The following is a 16,777-nucleotide window of genomic DNA, read 5'->3' on the forward strand; positions in this document are numbered from 1 at the left end:
TTGCAAAGAGTGGGACATGACTGAGTGACTGAACTTAACTGAACCTATATTCTTCCTTTAGGAAGATCCAACTAAGACACAGCGTGGGTAAGGAATAAAAATAGTCTTCCACTGAATCTTATTTTCTGGAGAAAACAGCACCATTCTCCCCCACCACACCCTCCCCCTCCCCCCCAAAAAAGGGCAAACCAAAGGCTAGGGCAATGGTTCTCAGTCATGGCTGAACATTAAAATCACCTAAGAAGCTTCAGAAGCCTTGTGATGCCTGTTTGACCCCAGAGATTATGATGAATCAATCTGAGGTATCTGAATTTGGGTGTGTCTTGGCACACACTTTATCTTGATAAGATATCTTAGAGAGAGTCATAGATAATTAGCTAAACTACTAACAGAATCATGACCCACAGAAACTTGAGATAACACGTTTATTGTTTTAATTCACTCTGTTTTGGAGTTATTTGTTACATGGAAATAGATAAATAACATATTGAGTATTTGTAATACAGGGTACTTGTGCATTTTATATCAGACTTTGGCCTAAAGAGATTGTGTCCTCTCTGAAGCCTTTGTTCATACTATACAGTCCATGGAATTCTCCAGGCCAGAGTACTGGAGTGGGTAGCCTTTCCCTTCTCCAGGGGATCTTCCCAACCCAGGGATTGAACCCAGGTCTCCTGCATTGCAGGCAGAGTCTTTAGCAGCTGAGCTACCAGGGAACCCTCCCAAAGAAAGGCAATGTCAAAGAATGCTCAAACGACCACACAGTTGCACTCATCCCTCATGCTAGTAAAGTAATGCTCAAAATTCTCCAAGCCAGGTTTCAACAATATGTGAACCATGAATTTCCAGATGTTCATGCTGGACTTAGAAAAGGCAGAGGAACCAGAGATCAAATTGCCAACATCCACTGGATCATCGAAAAAGCAAGAGAGTTCCAGAAAACATCTATTTCTGCTTTATTGACTATGCCAAAGCCTTTGACTCTGTGGATCACCACAAACTGTGGAAAATTCTGAAAGAGATGGGAATACCTGACCCCACCTGACCTGCCTATTGAGAAATCTGTATGCAGGTCAGGAAGCAACAGTTAGAACTGGACACGGAACAACTGATTCCAAATAGGAAAAGGAGTATGTCAAGGCTGTATATTGTCACTCTACTTATTTAACTTATATGCAGAGTACATCATGAGAAGCGCTGGGCTGGAAGACGCACAAGCTGGAATCAAGATTGCCGGGAGAAATATCAATAACCTCAGATATGCAGTTGACACCACCCTTATGGCAGAAAGTGAAGAAGAACTAAAGAGCCTCTTGATGAAAGTGAAAGAGGAGAGTGAAAAAGTTGGCTTAAAGCTCAACATTCAGAAAACTAAATGCATCCTGTGATGCATCCAGTCACATCACTTCATGGCAAATAGATGGGAAACAGTGTAAACAGAGACAGACTTTATTTTGGGGGCTCCAAAATCACTGCAGATGGTGACTGCAGCCATGAAATTAAAAGACACTTACTCCTTGGAAGGAAAGTTATGACCAACCTAGATAGCATATTGAAAAGCAGAGACATTACTTTGCCAACAAAGGTTCGTCTAGTCAAGGCTATGGTTTTTCCTGTGGTCATGTATGGATGTGAGAGTTGGACTGTGAAGAAAGCTGAGTGCCGAAGAATTGATGCTTTTGAACTGTGGTGTTGGAGAAGACTCTTGAGAGTCCCTTGGACTGCAAGGAGATTCAACCAGTTCATCCTAAAGGACATCAGTCCTGAATATTCATTGGAAGGACTGAGGTTGAAGCTGAAACTCCAGTACTTTGGCCACCTGATGTGAAGAGCTGACTAATTTGAAAAGACCCTGATGCTGGGAAAGATTGAAGACGGGAGAAGGGGATGACAGAGGATGAGATGGTTGGATGGCACCACTGACTCAATGGGCATGAGTTTGAGCAAGCTCCGGGAGTTGGTGATAGACAGGGAGGCCTGGCGTGCTGCAGTCCATAGGTTCACAAATAGTTGGACATGACTGAGCAACTGAACTGAACTGACGATACTTGACATACTAAAGAAAGACCAATGACTGCCTGAGCCCCAGCTCCATAGCTGCTTGGCCAACATCCTTGGTTTTACCATCTTCCCTCTGTCATCTTTATGAAGGTGTAATAATTCTTGCCCTGCTTTTCATAGTTACCATAGCCACCAGGTGACATTATACAGGTGAAAACATTTCTAGCAAGTGAAGTACTGAATGTAATACAGACAGTTTTAAGAAGCCAGACACAGCTCTATTGTCATTGTTCCATTCCTTTAAATTATCTGTCCCTTGCAGTCTCAACTGGGTTTTCATAGCCTCAGAAATATGACTGATTGCAACTATGTACCACCTGGCTAGGCTAAAAGCAACACTGAGATTCTACTGATGGCTCCATGTTTTCAAAGAGTCCTTTCCTCCTTTACGGGGTTGGCTGCCAGACTACATCCTGGCAGGTGGAGATGAGCACTTCCTTCCGTGAATCGGGGTGGGGCCAAAGCAGAGGTCTTTCCTTACATTATTAGTACAACTGAAGTCTCTTCTCTGTTAAGTAGACAAAGAAAGTACCTCATGACTTCCTGTGTTCTATTCTCCAGGGTCTCATCCTTGTCAGGAAATACTGAATTTAGAGAGGAAATGTGTTTGCTAAAATAGAAATAATAATTAAGTCATGTAAATCAAAATAACAAGATATGTATGGGTTTTTTTTTAAACTAAAGTCCAGTGAAACAGATCTAAGTATGAATATCTGACTGAGGTCAGTTCATTAACAAGAATTTGTCAAACAACATGTGTCCAGATGTTTTTGTGCTAGTCAAGTACTGCTCTGCCTTCTGTGACATGTGTACAGCAGATTTGTGATACTTTACTGATCAAAATCAGGATTCCATTAGAAAATAATCTCAATAAACAGCATATAGTATATTTGCAAAAAAACAAAACAAAACACAAGAATGATCCATTTGATAAGTGAGTAGAAACAGGATGGGAGGTAGAGGTGGATGTCAAACATCTTAGAGTATACTACTTTATATCTTTCTGATTTTTGAACCATATAAATGTCTTATATATGCAAAATGACCCCAAAATTAAATCCAAATGGATTTTTTAAACTCTAAAATTGAATACAAACAGAAGCAAGTAAACTTAAATACATAAGTTGATAAAATAGCCACCCTTGAAAAGTAACTCTTTCAAGTAACTTTTCATTTTAAGGAGCTTCTGATTTTGACTAACCTAAGTCACTTTTATTTCTGACATCTGTAATGGAGTATATTCTAAGGTAAAAAGAATGACCAAGAAAGCTGAAACTTCACTTACTAGATTTGTTGATAATTCTAATTCTGGTATTTGTAATGATTAATTGTGTATCACTGTCACTGGGTGGATCTTTGAGAACGTTTTTGGATGAAATCAAGATTTGATTGGTAGGACTTCCCTGGTGGCCCAGTGGTTGGGAACCCACCTGCCAATGCCGGGGACACAGTTTGACTCCTGGTCTGGGAAGATTCCATGTTTCGAGGGGCAGCTAAGCCTGCTCACAGCAACTGCTGAAGCCTGTGCCCCGTACAGCCCGTGCTCTGCAACAAGAGAAGCTGCAGCAGTGAGAAGCCCACGTACCGCAATGAAGAGTAGCCCCCGCTCTCTGCAATAAAGAAAGCCTGTGCGGCAGTGAGGACCCAGCACAGCCAAACCTTAATCTACTTTTAAAAAAGATTTCACTGGTAGACTGAGGAAAGCAGATGGCTTTCCCTAATGGGTGGGTGAGTCTCCAACTCATTGAGGACTTGAACAAAAAGGTTAATTCTTTTCTCAATTAAGAGGGACCTTCTTCTGCCTGGTGGCCTACAAGCTGGGACATGATTTTTTCCCTGCCTTTGGGCTCAAACTGAAGAACTGACTCTTTCTGGGTCTCAAGCCTGCCAGCATGGACTGAGTCCATTTTCAGTGGACTGAAACTACACCCCTGGGTCTCCCGCTTGTCCACTCACCCTGCAGATCTTGGAACCTGTCAGCTTCCATAATTGTCCGGGGCCAATTCCTTATAGCGAATCTCAAAGAGACACAGAGGAAGAGCTATTAGCTCTGTTTCTCTAGAGGAACCCTGACCAATACCAATATAATTCTAAAACAATTTTATTTTTATTCTGGATAAGGGAAATAAACAAATATATGAATCTTCTTAAGGAATAAAAGTTTCTCTGTAAGAAAAAAAAGACATGAAAATATAAAAGAAGATAAGGAAAGGCCTTATCTTATGACATTTGTGTGGAAACTCATTAAGGACTCTTGATTACTGTGAAAACATCGCCCAGCTTTGTTCAGTGAAGTGACTATGAGCACTATGAGCACCGCGTGGCAGTGAGCACGCACAGCACCCAGAGTTTGGTTTCTAAATCTTGCTCCCCATTTCAAGGGGAGAAATGGTTGATTTCAGATCTGGGTCAGAAAAGACATAAGATGAGTCTGGGACAGTTTGTGCCAGAAAACAAAGTGGTGATCAAAGACTCACAGGGTCACGTAAAAAGGCTATGGGTCCCAAAGAAAGGGGCTCCCGCTGGTGAATCTAGGGCAACCTGGGCATTGGAAAAATGATGGTCATTGTTTATAACAAGTTAAATTGCAAAAACCATGAATTTATAATTATACAAAAAGGAGGGAAGACAGGGAGGGAATGATACAGAGAGAAATGGAGGTGGAGAGAAAGCTTTTTTTTTTTTTAACAGAATGCCAGCTAATAAATATAGAATAGATTACACAATCCAAAAAAAATCATCAACCTTCAGTCCCAATATAATAATTCAAACTGTCAGGGATCATCATGGATTCTTAAATTGTTGGACAAAATATTGCTAATGATGCACTATTCTCACAATTCCAAAGCATTCACCATCCCTACTATTTACCAATCTGAAAAAGAAAACTATTATCTACACAGTGGTGGGGTCTGGTGGCCTTAGCGAAAGTAAAAAAAAAGGATTTTAGGACAATTTAACATCCTATGCCTCTTGTAATGAAATAGTAAGTTCTCAACACTACCTATGTAATATTCTTCAGAGAACTATTTAACCGGAATCAAATCATACATTTAGTCTTTACTCCAAGTTACAGTAAAAAGCACCAGCAATTACCAGGAACAAAAGAAACACTATCAAGAGGACACAGATGAGTCTAGAAGGTAGGATGTTTTACAAGGAGACTGGCCTGCACTCTTCACAAAATACAATGTCACAAAGACAGAAAAGAAGTCATCAAACATATGATACAAGTGTTGCATCATAAAGAAACTGAAGAGTGGTAACAGCCATGCACATGGCTTGACTCTTAATAGGATCCTGAATTGAATGAAAGAGTACAGGCTATATATAAGGTGATGCAATGAAATACTGTTCATTTTATCAGGTAGGACAATGACATCAGAGTCATGCAGAGGAATATTCTAAGGAGATTCATGAGGAAGTATTTAGAGGTGAACGTGTGGTGACTGCAATTTATTTCAAATAGCTCAGCCAGAAAGGCTAATATATGTATATTAAACCCAGAGCAAAAAGGGGGAGGGACGGAGAGGCAGGACAGAACAAGCAAATGGGGCCGAATTGGTGGATCCGGGTCAGGAGTAAATGGGTTCTTTTTTTTTTTTTTTCATTGTTCTGTATGCTTGAAAAATTTCAAAATCAGAAGTTGAGGGGAAAGTATTGGTGATAATAATACTGTTGAAAAATCAAATTAAGTTGCTGCAGGAAAGAGAAATGATTGATCTGTGTTTTTAGATAAGAATAGAAACTCCCCCACGGCTGGGGAGGAACACCGCGCCACCCTCCAGTTCCCCCTGTGACTCTGCGCACCTCATTAATTTAAAAGGGCAAACCTGATCCACGTCCTTGCACGCGCTCACTACAAAAGCAAGGAGTCCTTTTTCAGGGCAGCCAAGGGTCCAGGGAGGCAAAGCTGACAGAATGAGAGGACCTTCTTTTTTCTTCCCCAGAACAAAGAGCTGGGAGGGACGCAAATAGGACTTGTCTTTGGGAGGTGGAGCAGGCATATGTCAACTGCACAATCAGGATGAGAAAGGCAGCAAAGTGAGCGAAGGAATAGGAATCTGGGGCTGAGACGTGGGCTCTGAGATGGAAGCTGAAAATAATTTGATGCACTCGAGTGACGTTTCCCAACCTCCTGGAAAGAGTTTTGGCTTTTCCTTTTTTCTTTGACTATTGTTAAGGGAAGACTTTCTGTGATCTCTCAAGTGCCTTCTGATTATTTCCCCTGCCTCTACCCCTTCCCCCACATAACTGGTTATCTCCACGACCTCTCCTCCCTATCCCTCCTCCGTGACACTCAGAGAAGCACTTGGCAGCTAGTTTCCTGGTACCTATTCGGGTTTTCCAGGGTCAGCCTCTCCCCAAGGAGCCTCTTCTATTACCAGGGATTTGAAAGCACCACCCAATGCTAAGAGATTTCCAAACAGCCACGGAGAAGCGTGGCCTCACAGCATGAACTGGAAGCACATGTTTTTCAAATTCACTGCTAAATAGACTATTTTTAATTTACTACAGGCAAAAAAAATCAATAACTTTGAAAGGGTGTGCTCAATGCTAGCTGGGTTAAAATATACACATATGCTGTTTTCCTCATTCTTGGTGAGAGTCCCTAGATTTTTATTTCTGTGCAATGAAGGGTGGATAAGACTTGTTGATGCCGGTTGAGGGGCCCCCCCAGAATGGAGAACAGGCCAGGGTACCCTGACACTTCCTTTCTTCTCATGAAGTCTGTACAAAATATCTTCTACTGCAACTTTTCATAAGCTTTTCTTCTCAAAGAGTCAGATTATAGATGTATTGAGCTCAAGCATAAGATAGTTGCTTTTTTCCTTATTACCTATTTTATTTTTAAAATTAATTTTTATTGGAGTATAACTGACTTATTAGAAAAGACCCTGATGCTCAGAAAGACTGAAGGCAGGAGTAGAAGGGGATGACAGAGGATGAGATGGTTGGATGGCATCACCAACTCAATGGACATGAGTTTGAGCAAGCTACAGGAGTTGGTGACAGTCAGGGAAACCTGGCGTGCTGCAGTCCATGGAGTGGCAAAGAGTTGGACACAACCAAGTGACTGAACTGAACTGATAGTTGATTTACAATGTTGTATTAATTTCATGTGTACAGCAAGGTGAATCAGTTGTACGTATACATATATCAACTCTTTTTTAGATTCTTCTCCCATGTAGGTGATTACAGAGTACTGAGTATAGGTCCCTACACAGTAGGTCCTTACTAGCTGTGCATGCGTGCTAAGTTTTTCAGTCGTGTCCGACTCTTTGAGACGCTGTGGACTGTAGCCCGCCAGGCTCCTCTGTCCACGGGATTTACCAGACAAGCATACTGGTGTGGGTTGCCATTTCCTTCTCCAGGGGATTTTTCCGACCCAGGGATTGAACCCGTGTCTCTTACGTCTCCTGCATGGGCAGGCAGGTTCTTTACCACTAGCGCCACCAGGGCAGCCCCTTGTTAGTTTTCTATTTTATATATATGCTAGTATGTATGTGTCAAACCTCATCTAAGACAGTTGTTTTTGTATAATCCAACAAGTACCCATTTCCCCAAAAGTCCCCAGTGTCTGATGGATACTACGTATATACACACTCAATACAACTGAAAACACTTTATTCTCCTTTTCATCCTGGGGACTTGGTTTTGCGGGATGGGTATTAGTTGGATGGAACCACAAACTGGCTAAATTTACTTCCCCTTTCACACTGACTGCAAAGACATTCAGAGCCAAATTTGAAATCCACCTCTAGCAGTGTGATCAAAATATTATGCCCTGCCTTTGGGGCACTAGTCTTACTGCCTTATGATGTATTAGGGGCTTCTCTGGTAGCTCAGTTGGTAAAGAATCTGCCTGCAATGCAGGAGACCCCAGTTCAATTCCTGGGTTGGGAAGATCTGCTGGAGAAGGGATAGGCTTCCCACTCCAGTATTCCTGGGCTTCCTTTGTGGCTTAGCTGGTAAAGAATCCACCTGCAATGTGGGAGACCTGAGTTCGATCCCTGGGTTGGGAAGATCCCTTGGAGAAGGGAAAGGCTACCTACTTCAGTATTCTGGCCTGGAGAATACCATGGACTGTATAGTCCATGGGGTCGCAAAGAGTTAGATATGACTGAGTGACTTTCATTTCACTTATGATGTTTTACTTTATATTGGTTGTCATTCTGTAAGTTGCCTTGAATTCTTCTTGGAAGAGGAGGCACGTTCAGGATGAAGAGAACACTGCCAATAATCAGGGATCATTTACTTAAGAGCACCAGGCCCAGACCCTCCAGGAACAGCAAATCCCTGGAGAGCAGTTCTCAGTTGGCAAAGCTAATACATAAAGCCGCCGTTTTGGTTTCTTACAAAGCATAAAGCGCATTAGGGAAGGAGGTGGTGCTGTGGCCCACCCCCCACCCCCACCCCCGGGTACACTGCAGACCTCTCCAGGATGCGCAGATTAGAGCACCGAGAGCAGTAGGAACTCATTGTGCTAAACACTTGACATGCATTAGGCGCATATACTCTTTTAACAACCGTGCAAAGGAACACTACTATCCTACTTATAAAAAAACTGAGTCTTACAGAAATTGTTGCCCAAGGTCACACAGCTGGAAGAAAATGGCAAAGCAAGACTTAAAACCTGGTGGGACTGATTCAAAGTCCTAGGTCTTTGCAGCCAACTGCCTGTCCACCCTTCTGTTTCCCCATATGTCATGTGTGTGAATGTCACGTCTTTGATCACTGAAAAGGCTGCTACATGAAGTCTCTAAAGTATGTTAATTCTTTGGAGGAAAAGAACCTTAAAAACATAAAGCCATGTGGATTGAGGCTAAAGAACCCTAGATGACTGCCTGGTTTGATTTTGGGCCCCTGTGAAGATTAGGGAGCAAATGTCAAAGAACAGATCTTGCTCTCTGGCATCTGTAGATGTCACAAGCAATCATGGAAAGTCTGGAGAAGTCCCGCAGATTTCTGTAATCACAGCATTTAAGTGTTGCAGAGGGGCTTGCCAGCGGGGTGGCCACAGCACCAGCGCCCTGCCCCATCAATGGGCCCAGAGCACAGGCAGAAGCAGGGCATGGAGGGCCCTCTCTTCCTCCTCAGGAGCCATGGTTCCCAGCCTGGACTGCTGACACTGCATTGACCTGTGGGTGCAACACTCGGAGCTCCCTGGGACCTCCAGTGAACCTGCTTCAGCACTTTTGCTTTATATTTCTCAGGTCCCTTGGAACAGTCCTAGGAGGTGTGTCCTGAGATGTTTATTGTCCCCTCCAAAGAGAATCTGTAAGCAATTTATTTTTTAATAAAGTCCTTTCTTTGGGGACCCTTTCCTTCTATTCTGGTATTACTGACACTGGTCCCTTTAAGTTCTCCTCTATTCCCTGCCTTCCTCCATTACCAGACTCCACAGTTTTCTCTTTTTGGAACATTGGAATACCTGCCTGTGCCCAGACTCCTTCTCTGGCTTTGACTTCCAGGTAGTTCCAGTTTACTTAAGTCATCATTTGTGAGAAGGTCTCTTGACTTCCCTAGAGAGTTGGACCTCTGCTCTAAAGCTCTGCTATAGCGCCCTGTGGTTCTCTGGCGTATAGTTATACACTACATACTACAATACATCCTACACTACTATAATACCTCCACTACGCTACTACAATACATCCCTGTATCCCTGTATAACTCTTTCATAAGACCGTAAGCTCCATGAAGGCAGGTGACACAGCTGTTGATATTTCTCCTGACAATCTTGATTCCAGCCTATGATTCATCCAGCTCAGTATTTCACATGATATATTCTCTATATAAGTTAAATAAGTAGGGTGACAATATACAGCCTTGTTGTACTCCTTTCCCAATTTTGAACCAGTCCATTGTTCCACGTCCGGTTCTAACTGTTGCTTCTTGACTTGCATACAAGTTTCTGGGAGATAGGTAAAATGGTCTGGTACTCCCATCTCTAATAATTTCCCACAGTTTGTTGTGATCCACACAGTCAAACGCTTTAGCATAGTCAATGGAACAGAAGTAGATATTTCTCTGGAATTCCCTTGCTATCTCCATGATCCAGCGAATGTCAGTATTAATTTAATCTCTGGTTCCTCTACCTTTTCTATATACAGCTTGTACATCTGGAAGTTCACATACTGCTGAAGCCTAGCTTGAAGGATTTTGAGCATAACCTTGCCAGTATGTGAAATGAGCACAAGCATATGATAGTTTGAACATTCTTTGGCATTGCCCTTCTTTGGGATTGGAAAGAAAACTGACCTTTTCCAGTCTGTGACCACTGCTGAGTTTTCCAAATTTGCTGGCAGATGGAGTGCAGCACTTTAACAGCATCATCTTTTAGAATTTGAAACAGCTCAGCTGGAATTCTCTCACCTCCACTAGCTTTGTTTGTAGTAATGCTTCCTAAGGCCCACTTCACAATCCAGGATATCCAGCTCTAGGTTAGTGACCACACTATTGTGGTTATCTGGGTTATTAAGACCTTTCTTGTGTGGTTCTTCTGTGTATTCTTGACACCTCTTAAGCTCTGTGAAATAAGTTTTGTGTGAAAACTTATTCCCACACAAAAACCTTTTACACAGATATTTATAATCAGCTTTATTTCTAATTGCCAAAACTTGGAAGCAAACAAGATGTTGTTCCGTGGGTGAATGGATAAATAAACTGTGGTACACCCTGGCAACAGATTATTACTTGGCCATGAAAAGAAATGAGCTCTCAAGCCATGAAAATACATGGAGGAAACTTAAATGCAGAGTATTAATACTAAGTGAAAGAAGCCAATGACAGAAGGCCACACACTGCACGATTTCGACTACATGACATTCTGGAAAAGACAAAACATGGAGACAGTCAAATGGTGAGTGGCTGCCAGGGGCTGAAGTGAAGAGAGAAGAGTTGGTGTGGAGTGCAGAGGATTTTCAGGACGACGAAAGTACTCTGATACCATAATGATGATACACATGGCTGTACATTTTCCAAACCCATAGAACACCAAGAGTGAACCCTAATGTAAAGAAGCTGTGAACTTGGGGTGACAGTGATGAGTCAACGTAGATTCATGAGTTACAGCCAATGCCCCACCTGGAGAAGGACCTTGATAAAGGGATGGCAGTGCATGAGGGGGGCAGGGGTACCTGGGAAATCGCTGTACCTTCCCCTCAGTTTGGCTGTGAACCTCAAACTGCTCTAAATTCTCCGAAGGAAAGTGCTTTCACATACATTACTCTTATAACCCTGTAAATTATGTTTCTTATAAAAGACTTCCTTTTTACCAAATTTTTTTTTTTTTTTTTGATTTGATTTGATTTAGGCTGCTCCAAGTCTTAACTGCAGCATGCAGGATCTTTAGTTGAGGCATGCTTGTGGGCTCTAGTTCCCCGACCAGGGATTGAACCTGGGCCCCCTGCATTTTGATCATAGAGTCTAACCCTCTGGATCATTAGGGAAGTCTCATATTCCCAAATCTTTCATTATTAATATTTTCGCCCTGAAAGTGGTAGTAGGTCTATATTCCCACCTCTCTATAATTTTTCGTTTAGACAACTAACACTTATTTAGCTTTAACAATATACTCGGCACTTTCCCTAAGACTTTTACTGAAAACTTTGTCAAAAGAGGTCTTATGATCCCAAGTTTACAGTCTAGCTGACCATCCCCTGGGCCATGCATCTCCTGGTCTTGTCACTTCAACCCTCTTACCTTGGCCCCTGCACCTGAGCATGACCCCTCTCTCCTGCCTTCTAGTTTCATCTACTGTCCAAGCGGGGCTCTTGCACCTCAGGACCTGGCACAGGAGACTGGTCCCAGTTCCTCTGATACTGGCCATGCTCACCCCTCGGACCTCCCTGCCCTCAGGGAGCTTGAGGGAGGTGCTGCCTCCAGGACCACTCCTTGGTGCTGGCCCATGTCCACCAACTTCATCCTGGCCCTTTCTGGAAGCGAAGCGATTCTGACCCTGGAGCACTTTCCTCACAAGAGTCAAGGACACACACATCCAGCAATTCAAGAGGGCGCCACAGGCAGGGCTGTGAATGCAGCCTGAGGAATGTGGATGGTGACCATGAAATGAGCTGCTGATGGAGAGTTCACTTCCAGAAAGAAGGTCTTGGCTAATCTGCCTGCAGATCTAGAGGTTGCTTTCCTCCCAACTGCAGATATACTGGCTATCGGAAGACACTCAGACTTTAATCGTGGTTAGAAATCTACCTGCCCATGCAGGGGACGAATGTTTGATTCCTGGTCCAGGAAGATTCCACGTACTGAAGGGTAATTAAGCCCATGTGCCACAACTACTGAGCCCACAAGCCACAACTCCTGAAGCCCTCATGCCCTAGAGGCTGTGCTCTGCAACAAGAGAAGCCACTGCAATGAGAGGCCCGTGTACTGCAACTAGAGAGTAGCCCCAGCTTGCCGCAACGAGAGAAAATCCCACGCACAGCAATGAAGACTTAGCATAGTCAAAAATAAACAAATAAATACATAAACTAATCTTGAAAAAAGAAGAGGACACACACTTTTGGAAAAACAAAAGAATGCCCAGCTTGTAAATTAAACCTGACAATACCTGTCAGGGCAGAGGCTGGGCTTTCTGAGCAAAATGGTCAGATTACACACAACTTCAACTCACAGACTCGGGACTGGTCTGGGTTGAGGGTGAAGAAACACCTAAGAACTGCTCCCACTTTTATGAAAAGTGAGGGGCAGTGTGAGGGGTCAGGGAGGGCATCACATGGCGGGGAGTTTCCTGAGGCCACAGCCTGCAGGGAAATGGGGCCCTTTCCAGCATCTGGATGGGAGATTCACATAGCCTACTTTGCAGTGTATAGGGCTTCCCATGTGGGTGGTTCAGAGGGTAAAGAATTCACCTACAATGCAGGAGGCCTGGGTTCGATCCCTGGGTCAGGAAGATACCCTGGAGAAGGGAATGGCTACCCACTCCAGTATTCTTGCCTGGAGAATCCCAAGGACAGGGGACCCTGATTGGGCTATAGTCCATGGGGTCACAAAGAGTGGGACACAACTGAGTGACTAACATTTCATAGTTTATAGGCTTGGGTAGTAATTTATTTCTTTTTTTTCAGCGAGGTGGAGAGGGGAGAGGAAGAGAAGGCAGGCCAAGAACAAATCTTCTGACAACCTTTGAATTAGGTGTCTTCACTGTATTGGAAGAAAATATTTGGCTACTGGATTAAAACCTAAAACCCTGAGAATAACAATAAATAAACAAAGCACAGTGGATGAGCACCCCAGGGGAGGGCTGAGCACTTGATCCAGAACTGCAAATGCAAACTTGAACTCTTTTTGAAGTTTTAAGCTTGCCCTTTGAAATTCATCCAATGTTGCATTCTGCCCATTAATGTTTATTTTAATATGAAAATGATACTCTTTGTTCTCTAAAATCTTCAAACAAAAACCCAGTGTTCCAGGAAGGTGTGGCAGGGAAACACATAGCCCAGTTTCATGTATCTTGGAGTTGAAATAAGCAGGTATCCAAAATCTCCATGCATTTAGAGCAACTGCTGGCTGACCGATCTCTCTGCCGGGTGATGGAGACAGATTGTAGACCCCAGGTGCTGGGTGACAACGGGAGGCAGAAGGACTCCTCTCCAGGGGAGGGTGGCCAGAGACACTGCAGAGCACCTTGCATGAGTCAGGCTAGGACAGTCCATCTTGGGGTCAGCAGGGGGGTCGCACCTGCTCCCAGCATCCTCAGTGTCCTCATTTGGGTCTGCATTCGCTCAAGTGTGTGAGGCTGTGATTACAGAACTGACATTATGCAGATTACGTGAGCTGCCCTGTCCACGGCCAAGAGACATCTCAGATTTGTTCCATTTCCTCACGGGACTCATTTTCAGAAGGCTGGCACTCATCTCACAGCCCTGGGGCTCAGGCACATCTGGCTGCCTTTGCTTTCTCCTTCGTCTTTGGGACGTGGTTTACCACGAGCCCTGTTCCGTACGTCCTGAGCTGCGCCTTTTGACCTTCACCCCAAAGCATGATGTGGCCCCAACCCAGAGCACAGTTACATCCTACAGGAAAAATTAGGTCACTGTCATTGATCAAAAAGCGGTAATGCAAGATGTTGCTGTTGTTTAGTCGCCAAGTCGTGTTCGATTATTTGTGACCCCATGGACTGCCACACACCAGGCTTCCTTGTTCCTCACCACCTCCCGGAGTTTGCCCAAGTTCATGTTCATTGAATTGGTGAGGCCATTCAACCGTCTCATCCTCTGTCACCCTCTTTTCCTTTTACTCTTTTGCCCAGTACCAGGGTCTTTTCCAATGAATCAGCTGTTCACATCAGGTGGCCAAAGCATTGGTGCTTCAGCTTCAACAACAGTCCTTCTGGTGAGTATTCAGGGTTGATTTCCTTTAGGATTGACTGTTTTGATCTCCTTGCAGTCCAAGGAACTCTCAAGAGTCTTCTCCAACACCATAGTTCAAAAACATCAATTCTTCGGTGCTTGGACTTCTTTATGGTCCAACTCTCACATCTGTACATGACTACTGGAAAAACCATAGCTTTGCCTAGACAGACCATTGGTGGCAAAGTGATGTCTTTGCTATTTACTTAATATGCTGTCTAGGTTTGTCGTATCTTTCTTTCCAAGGAACAAAGCATCTTTTAAATTCAGGTACAAGATAAAAATTGGAAGATAACCACTAGAAAAATAGAAACAGAATGTATAACTTCCAAAGTAGCAGCAGCAAAGAAAGAAAAAGAAATTAAGAAAAGTCAATTATTCTAGCAGAAAGGAGAAAGAAGAAATGTACCTATAATATACATATACATTATGAACAGAAAACACAAAGTAATACAGTAAAAGTAAAGTTTTAAAATCACAATAAACATAAGATCCATAAAATATGTATTAAAAGATAATAATAAATATAATATAAATGTATTAAACTTATGTTTGTTACACAGATTTAACTCAGTTAATGGAAAAGGATACAACCCACGGAAGATTTAATACAGCTGACTACAAACATATGGAAAGAGTTCTCAGCCTCCCTAGTAATTAAAGAAACAATGAATTCACATATGGATTTTCAAATGACAACCCTTAGTGCTGAAGGGAGTGGGTAGTTTGGCATCCTTTTAAAATGTTGACTGTAAAATGAATTGGAACACATTTTCTGGAATAGAGTCTGCAACATGTATCAAAAGCCTTAAAATATATGCACCTAGCAATTACACTCTGAGGAAATAATCAGATAACATGGGCAAAAAAGTATCTGCAAAGATATTCTAATAAATTATTTACTATATAAAAAACCTGAGATATAAATATCCAACAATTATATTACTACTACAGCTATCACTGCTACTACTCATAGTGAATCACTACCTCTACTCATAGTGATATAGTATTTATTAAGAGTTTATCGCATAGCAGCACTGTTCTAAGGGCTTTACTGATGAACACATGTTGATCTCCATTTTAAACTGTGCGAGGTGGGTATTATAATCACCCCATCTTATAGGTAAGAAAACACAGGCAACACAGAATTTAGTAATTTGCCTGAAGCTACCCTGTGATCAAAGGGAAGAACCCCTGCTTACTTTTTTCTTAGGAAGTTTCTGTTTTCAGGGGCTTGTCCCTTCCCACTTCAAAATGCTTTTGGGGGTCACTCACCACAGTTGAGAGCTGAAGGTCTAGGGCATAGACAGCTGGTGCTGAGAGTCTGATGATAACCCCCACAGCAAGTACTAGAGCCCTTGAGGTCCCCTCCCTCAGGCTGACCGCAACTTCTGGTTAATCTTATGTCATTCCAGTGATTAACCTCTTGCGAAAGACAGAATGACACGGGGGACCAGCGAAGATTACGTAGCAGGTGTGATGGCCAATCCAACCAGTGAACATTGGGACAGATTTTTCATAAAAGCTACAGTGTTTTTCCAGCTCACAGGCTCTTCTAGAACCCCACCACTGCACACTTTGCAGGGGAACCTATGTCCCCTCCCCACGAATCTGGGTGGGTTCTCCAGAATCACTGCGATACTTGCGTTTATGAGATTATGCAGCCAATAAGAAACATATTCTTGAAGAATGAAATGGCAACCCACCCCAGTATTCTTGCCTCGAAAATCCCATGGACAGAGGAGCCTGGAGGGCTACAGTCCATGGGATCGCAAAGAGTCAGACACGACTGAGGGACTCAGCACATGCACACACGCAAAAAAACATGTTCTAGGCAATACTGTGTTTTAATAGCACTAAACATAGGAAACAAACTGTATTGTAAATGGTCACACTGTACACACACATATGTATGTTAGTATAAAAGCTATATTTACACTCAGGCTATTTGGTTGAAGGAACAAGTGTGGAGGCATCACTCACTGAAATATGAACAATCCTTGCTATGCGTACCCAAATCACAGGAAACTTTTTGTCTCTGCTTACTTTTCATATTTCTACAAGGAAATTACTCATATTACTCATGCAATGTGAGATAAAGAACTTGTAATTTCAAAGATCGAAAAAGTCATTGTGGTAGGTGGGGTGGGTGGGGTGGGAGTCAGAAGAGGGAGAAGGCACGTCCTGCCAGCCAACTGGGCGCTTATTTCCTTCCGAAGCTTTCTGGTCCCTCACAGCCTAAGGTCATGTGTCCCCAGCACTTGAGCCAGCCGGGGTCTTTTCCGTCAACCCTCAGCATCTCCAGCTGCGCCTCTCGTCTGTGACCTGTCCAGGGTCAGCTGCTG

General features: G+C 43.1%; 1 long non-coding RNA gene across 1 annotated transcript; it reads left to right on the forward strand.

Moving 5' to 3' along the window:
- Nucleotides 1-5,176: 5,176 nt before the first annotated feature.
- On the forward strand, nt 5,177-13,899 carry LOC132346895 (uncharacterized). Its single transcript, XR_009496872.1, has 3 exons — nt 5,177-5,428; nt 9,279-9,342; nt 13,149-13,899. It is a non-coding gene; the product is annotated as an uncharacterized lncRNA (long non-coding RNA).
- Nucleotides 13,900-16,777: the final 2,878 nt, after the last annotated feature.

This window comes from Bos taurus, chromosome 13 (assembly GCF_002263795.3).
Source record: "Bos taurus isolate L1 Dominette 01449 registration number 42190680 breed Hereford chromosome 13, ARS-UCD2.0, whole genome shotgun sequence".
NCBI lineage: Eukaryota > Metazoa > Chordata > Mammalia > Artiodactyla > Bovidae > Bos > Bos taurus.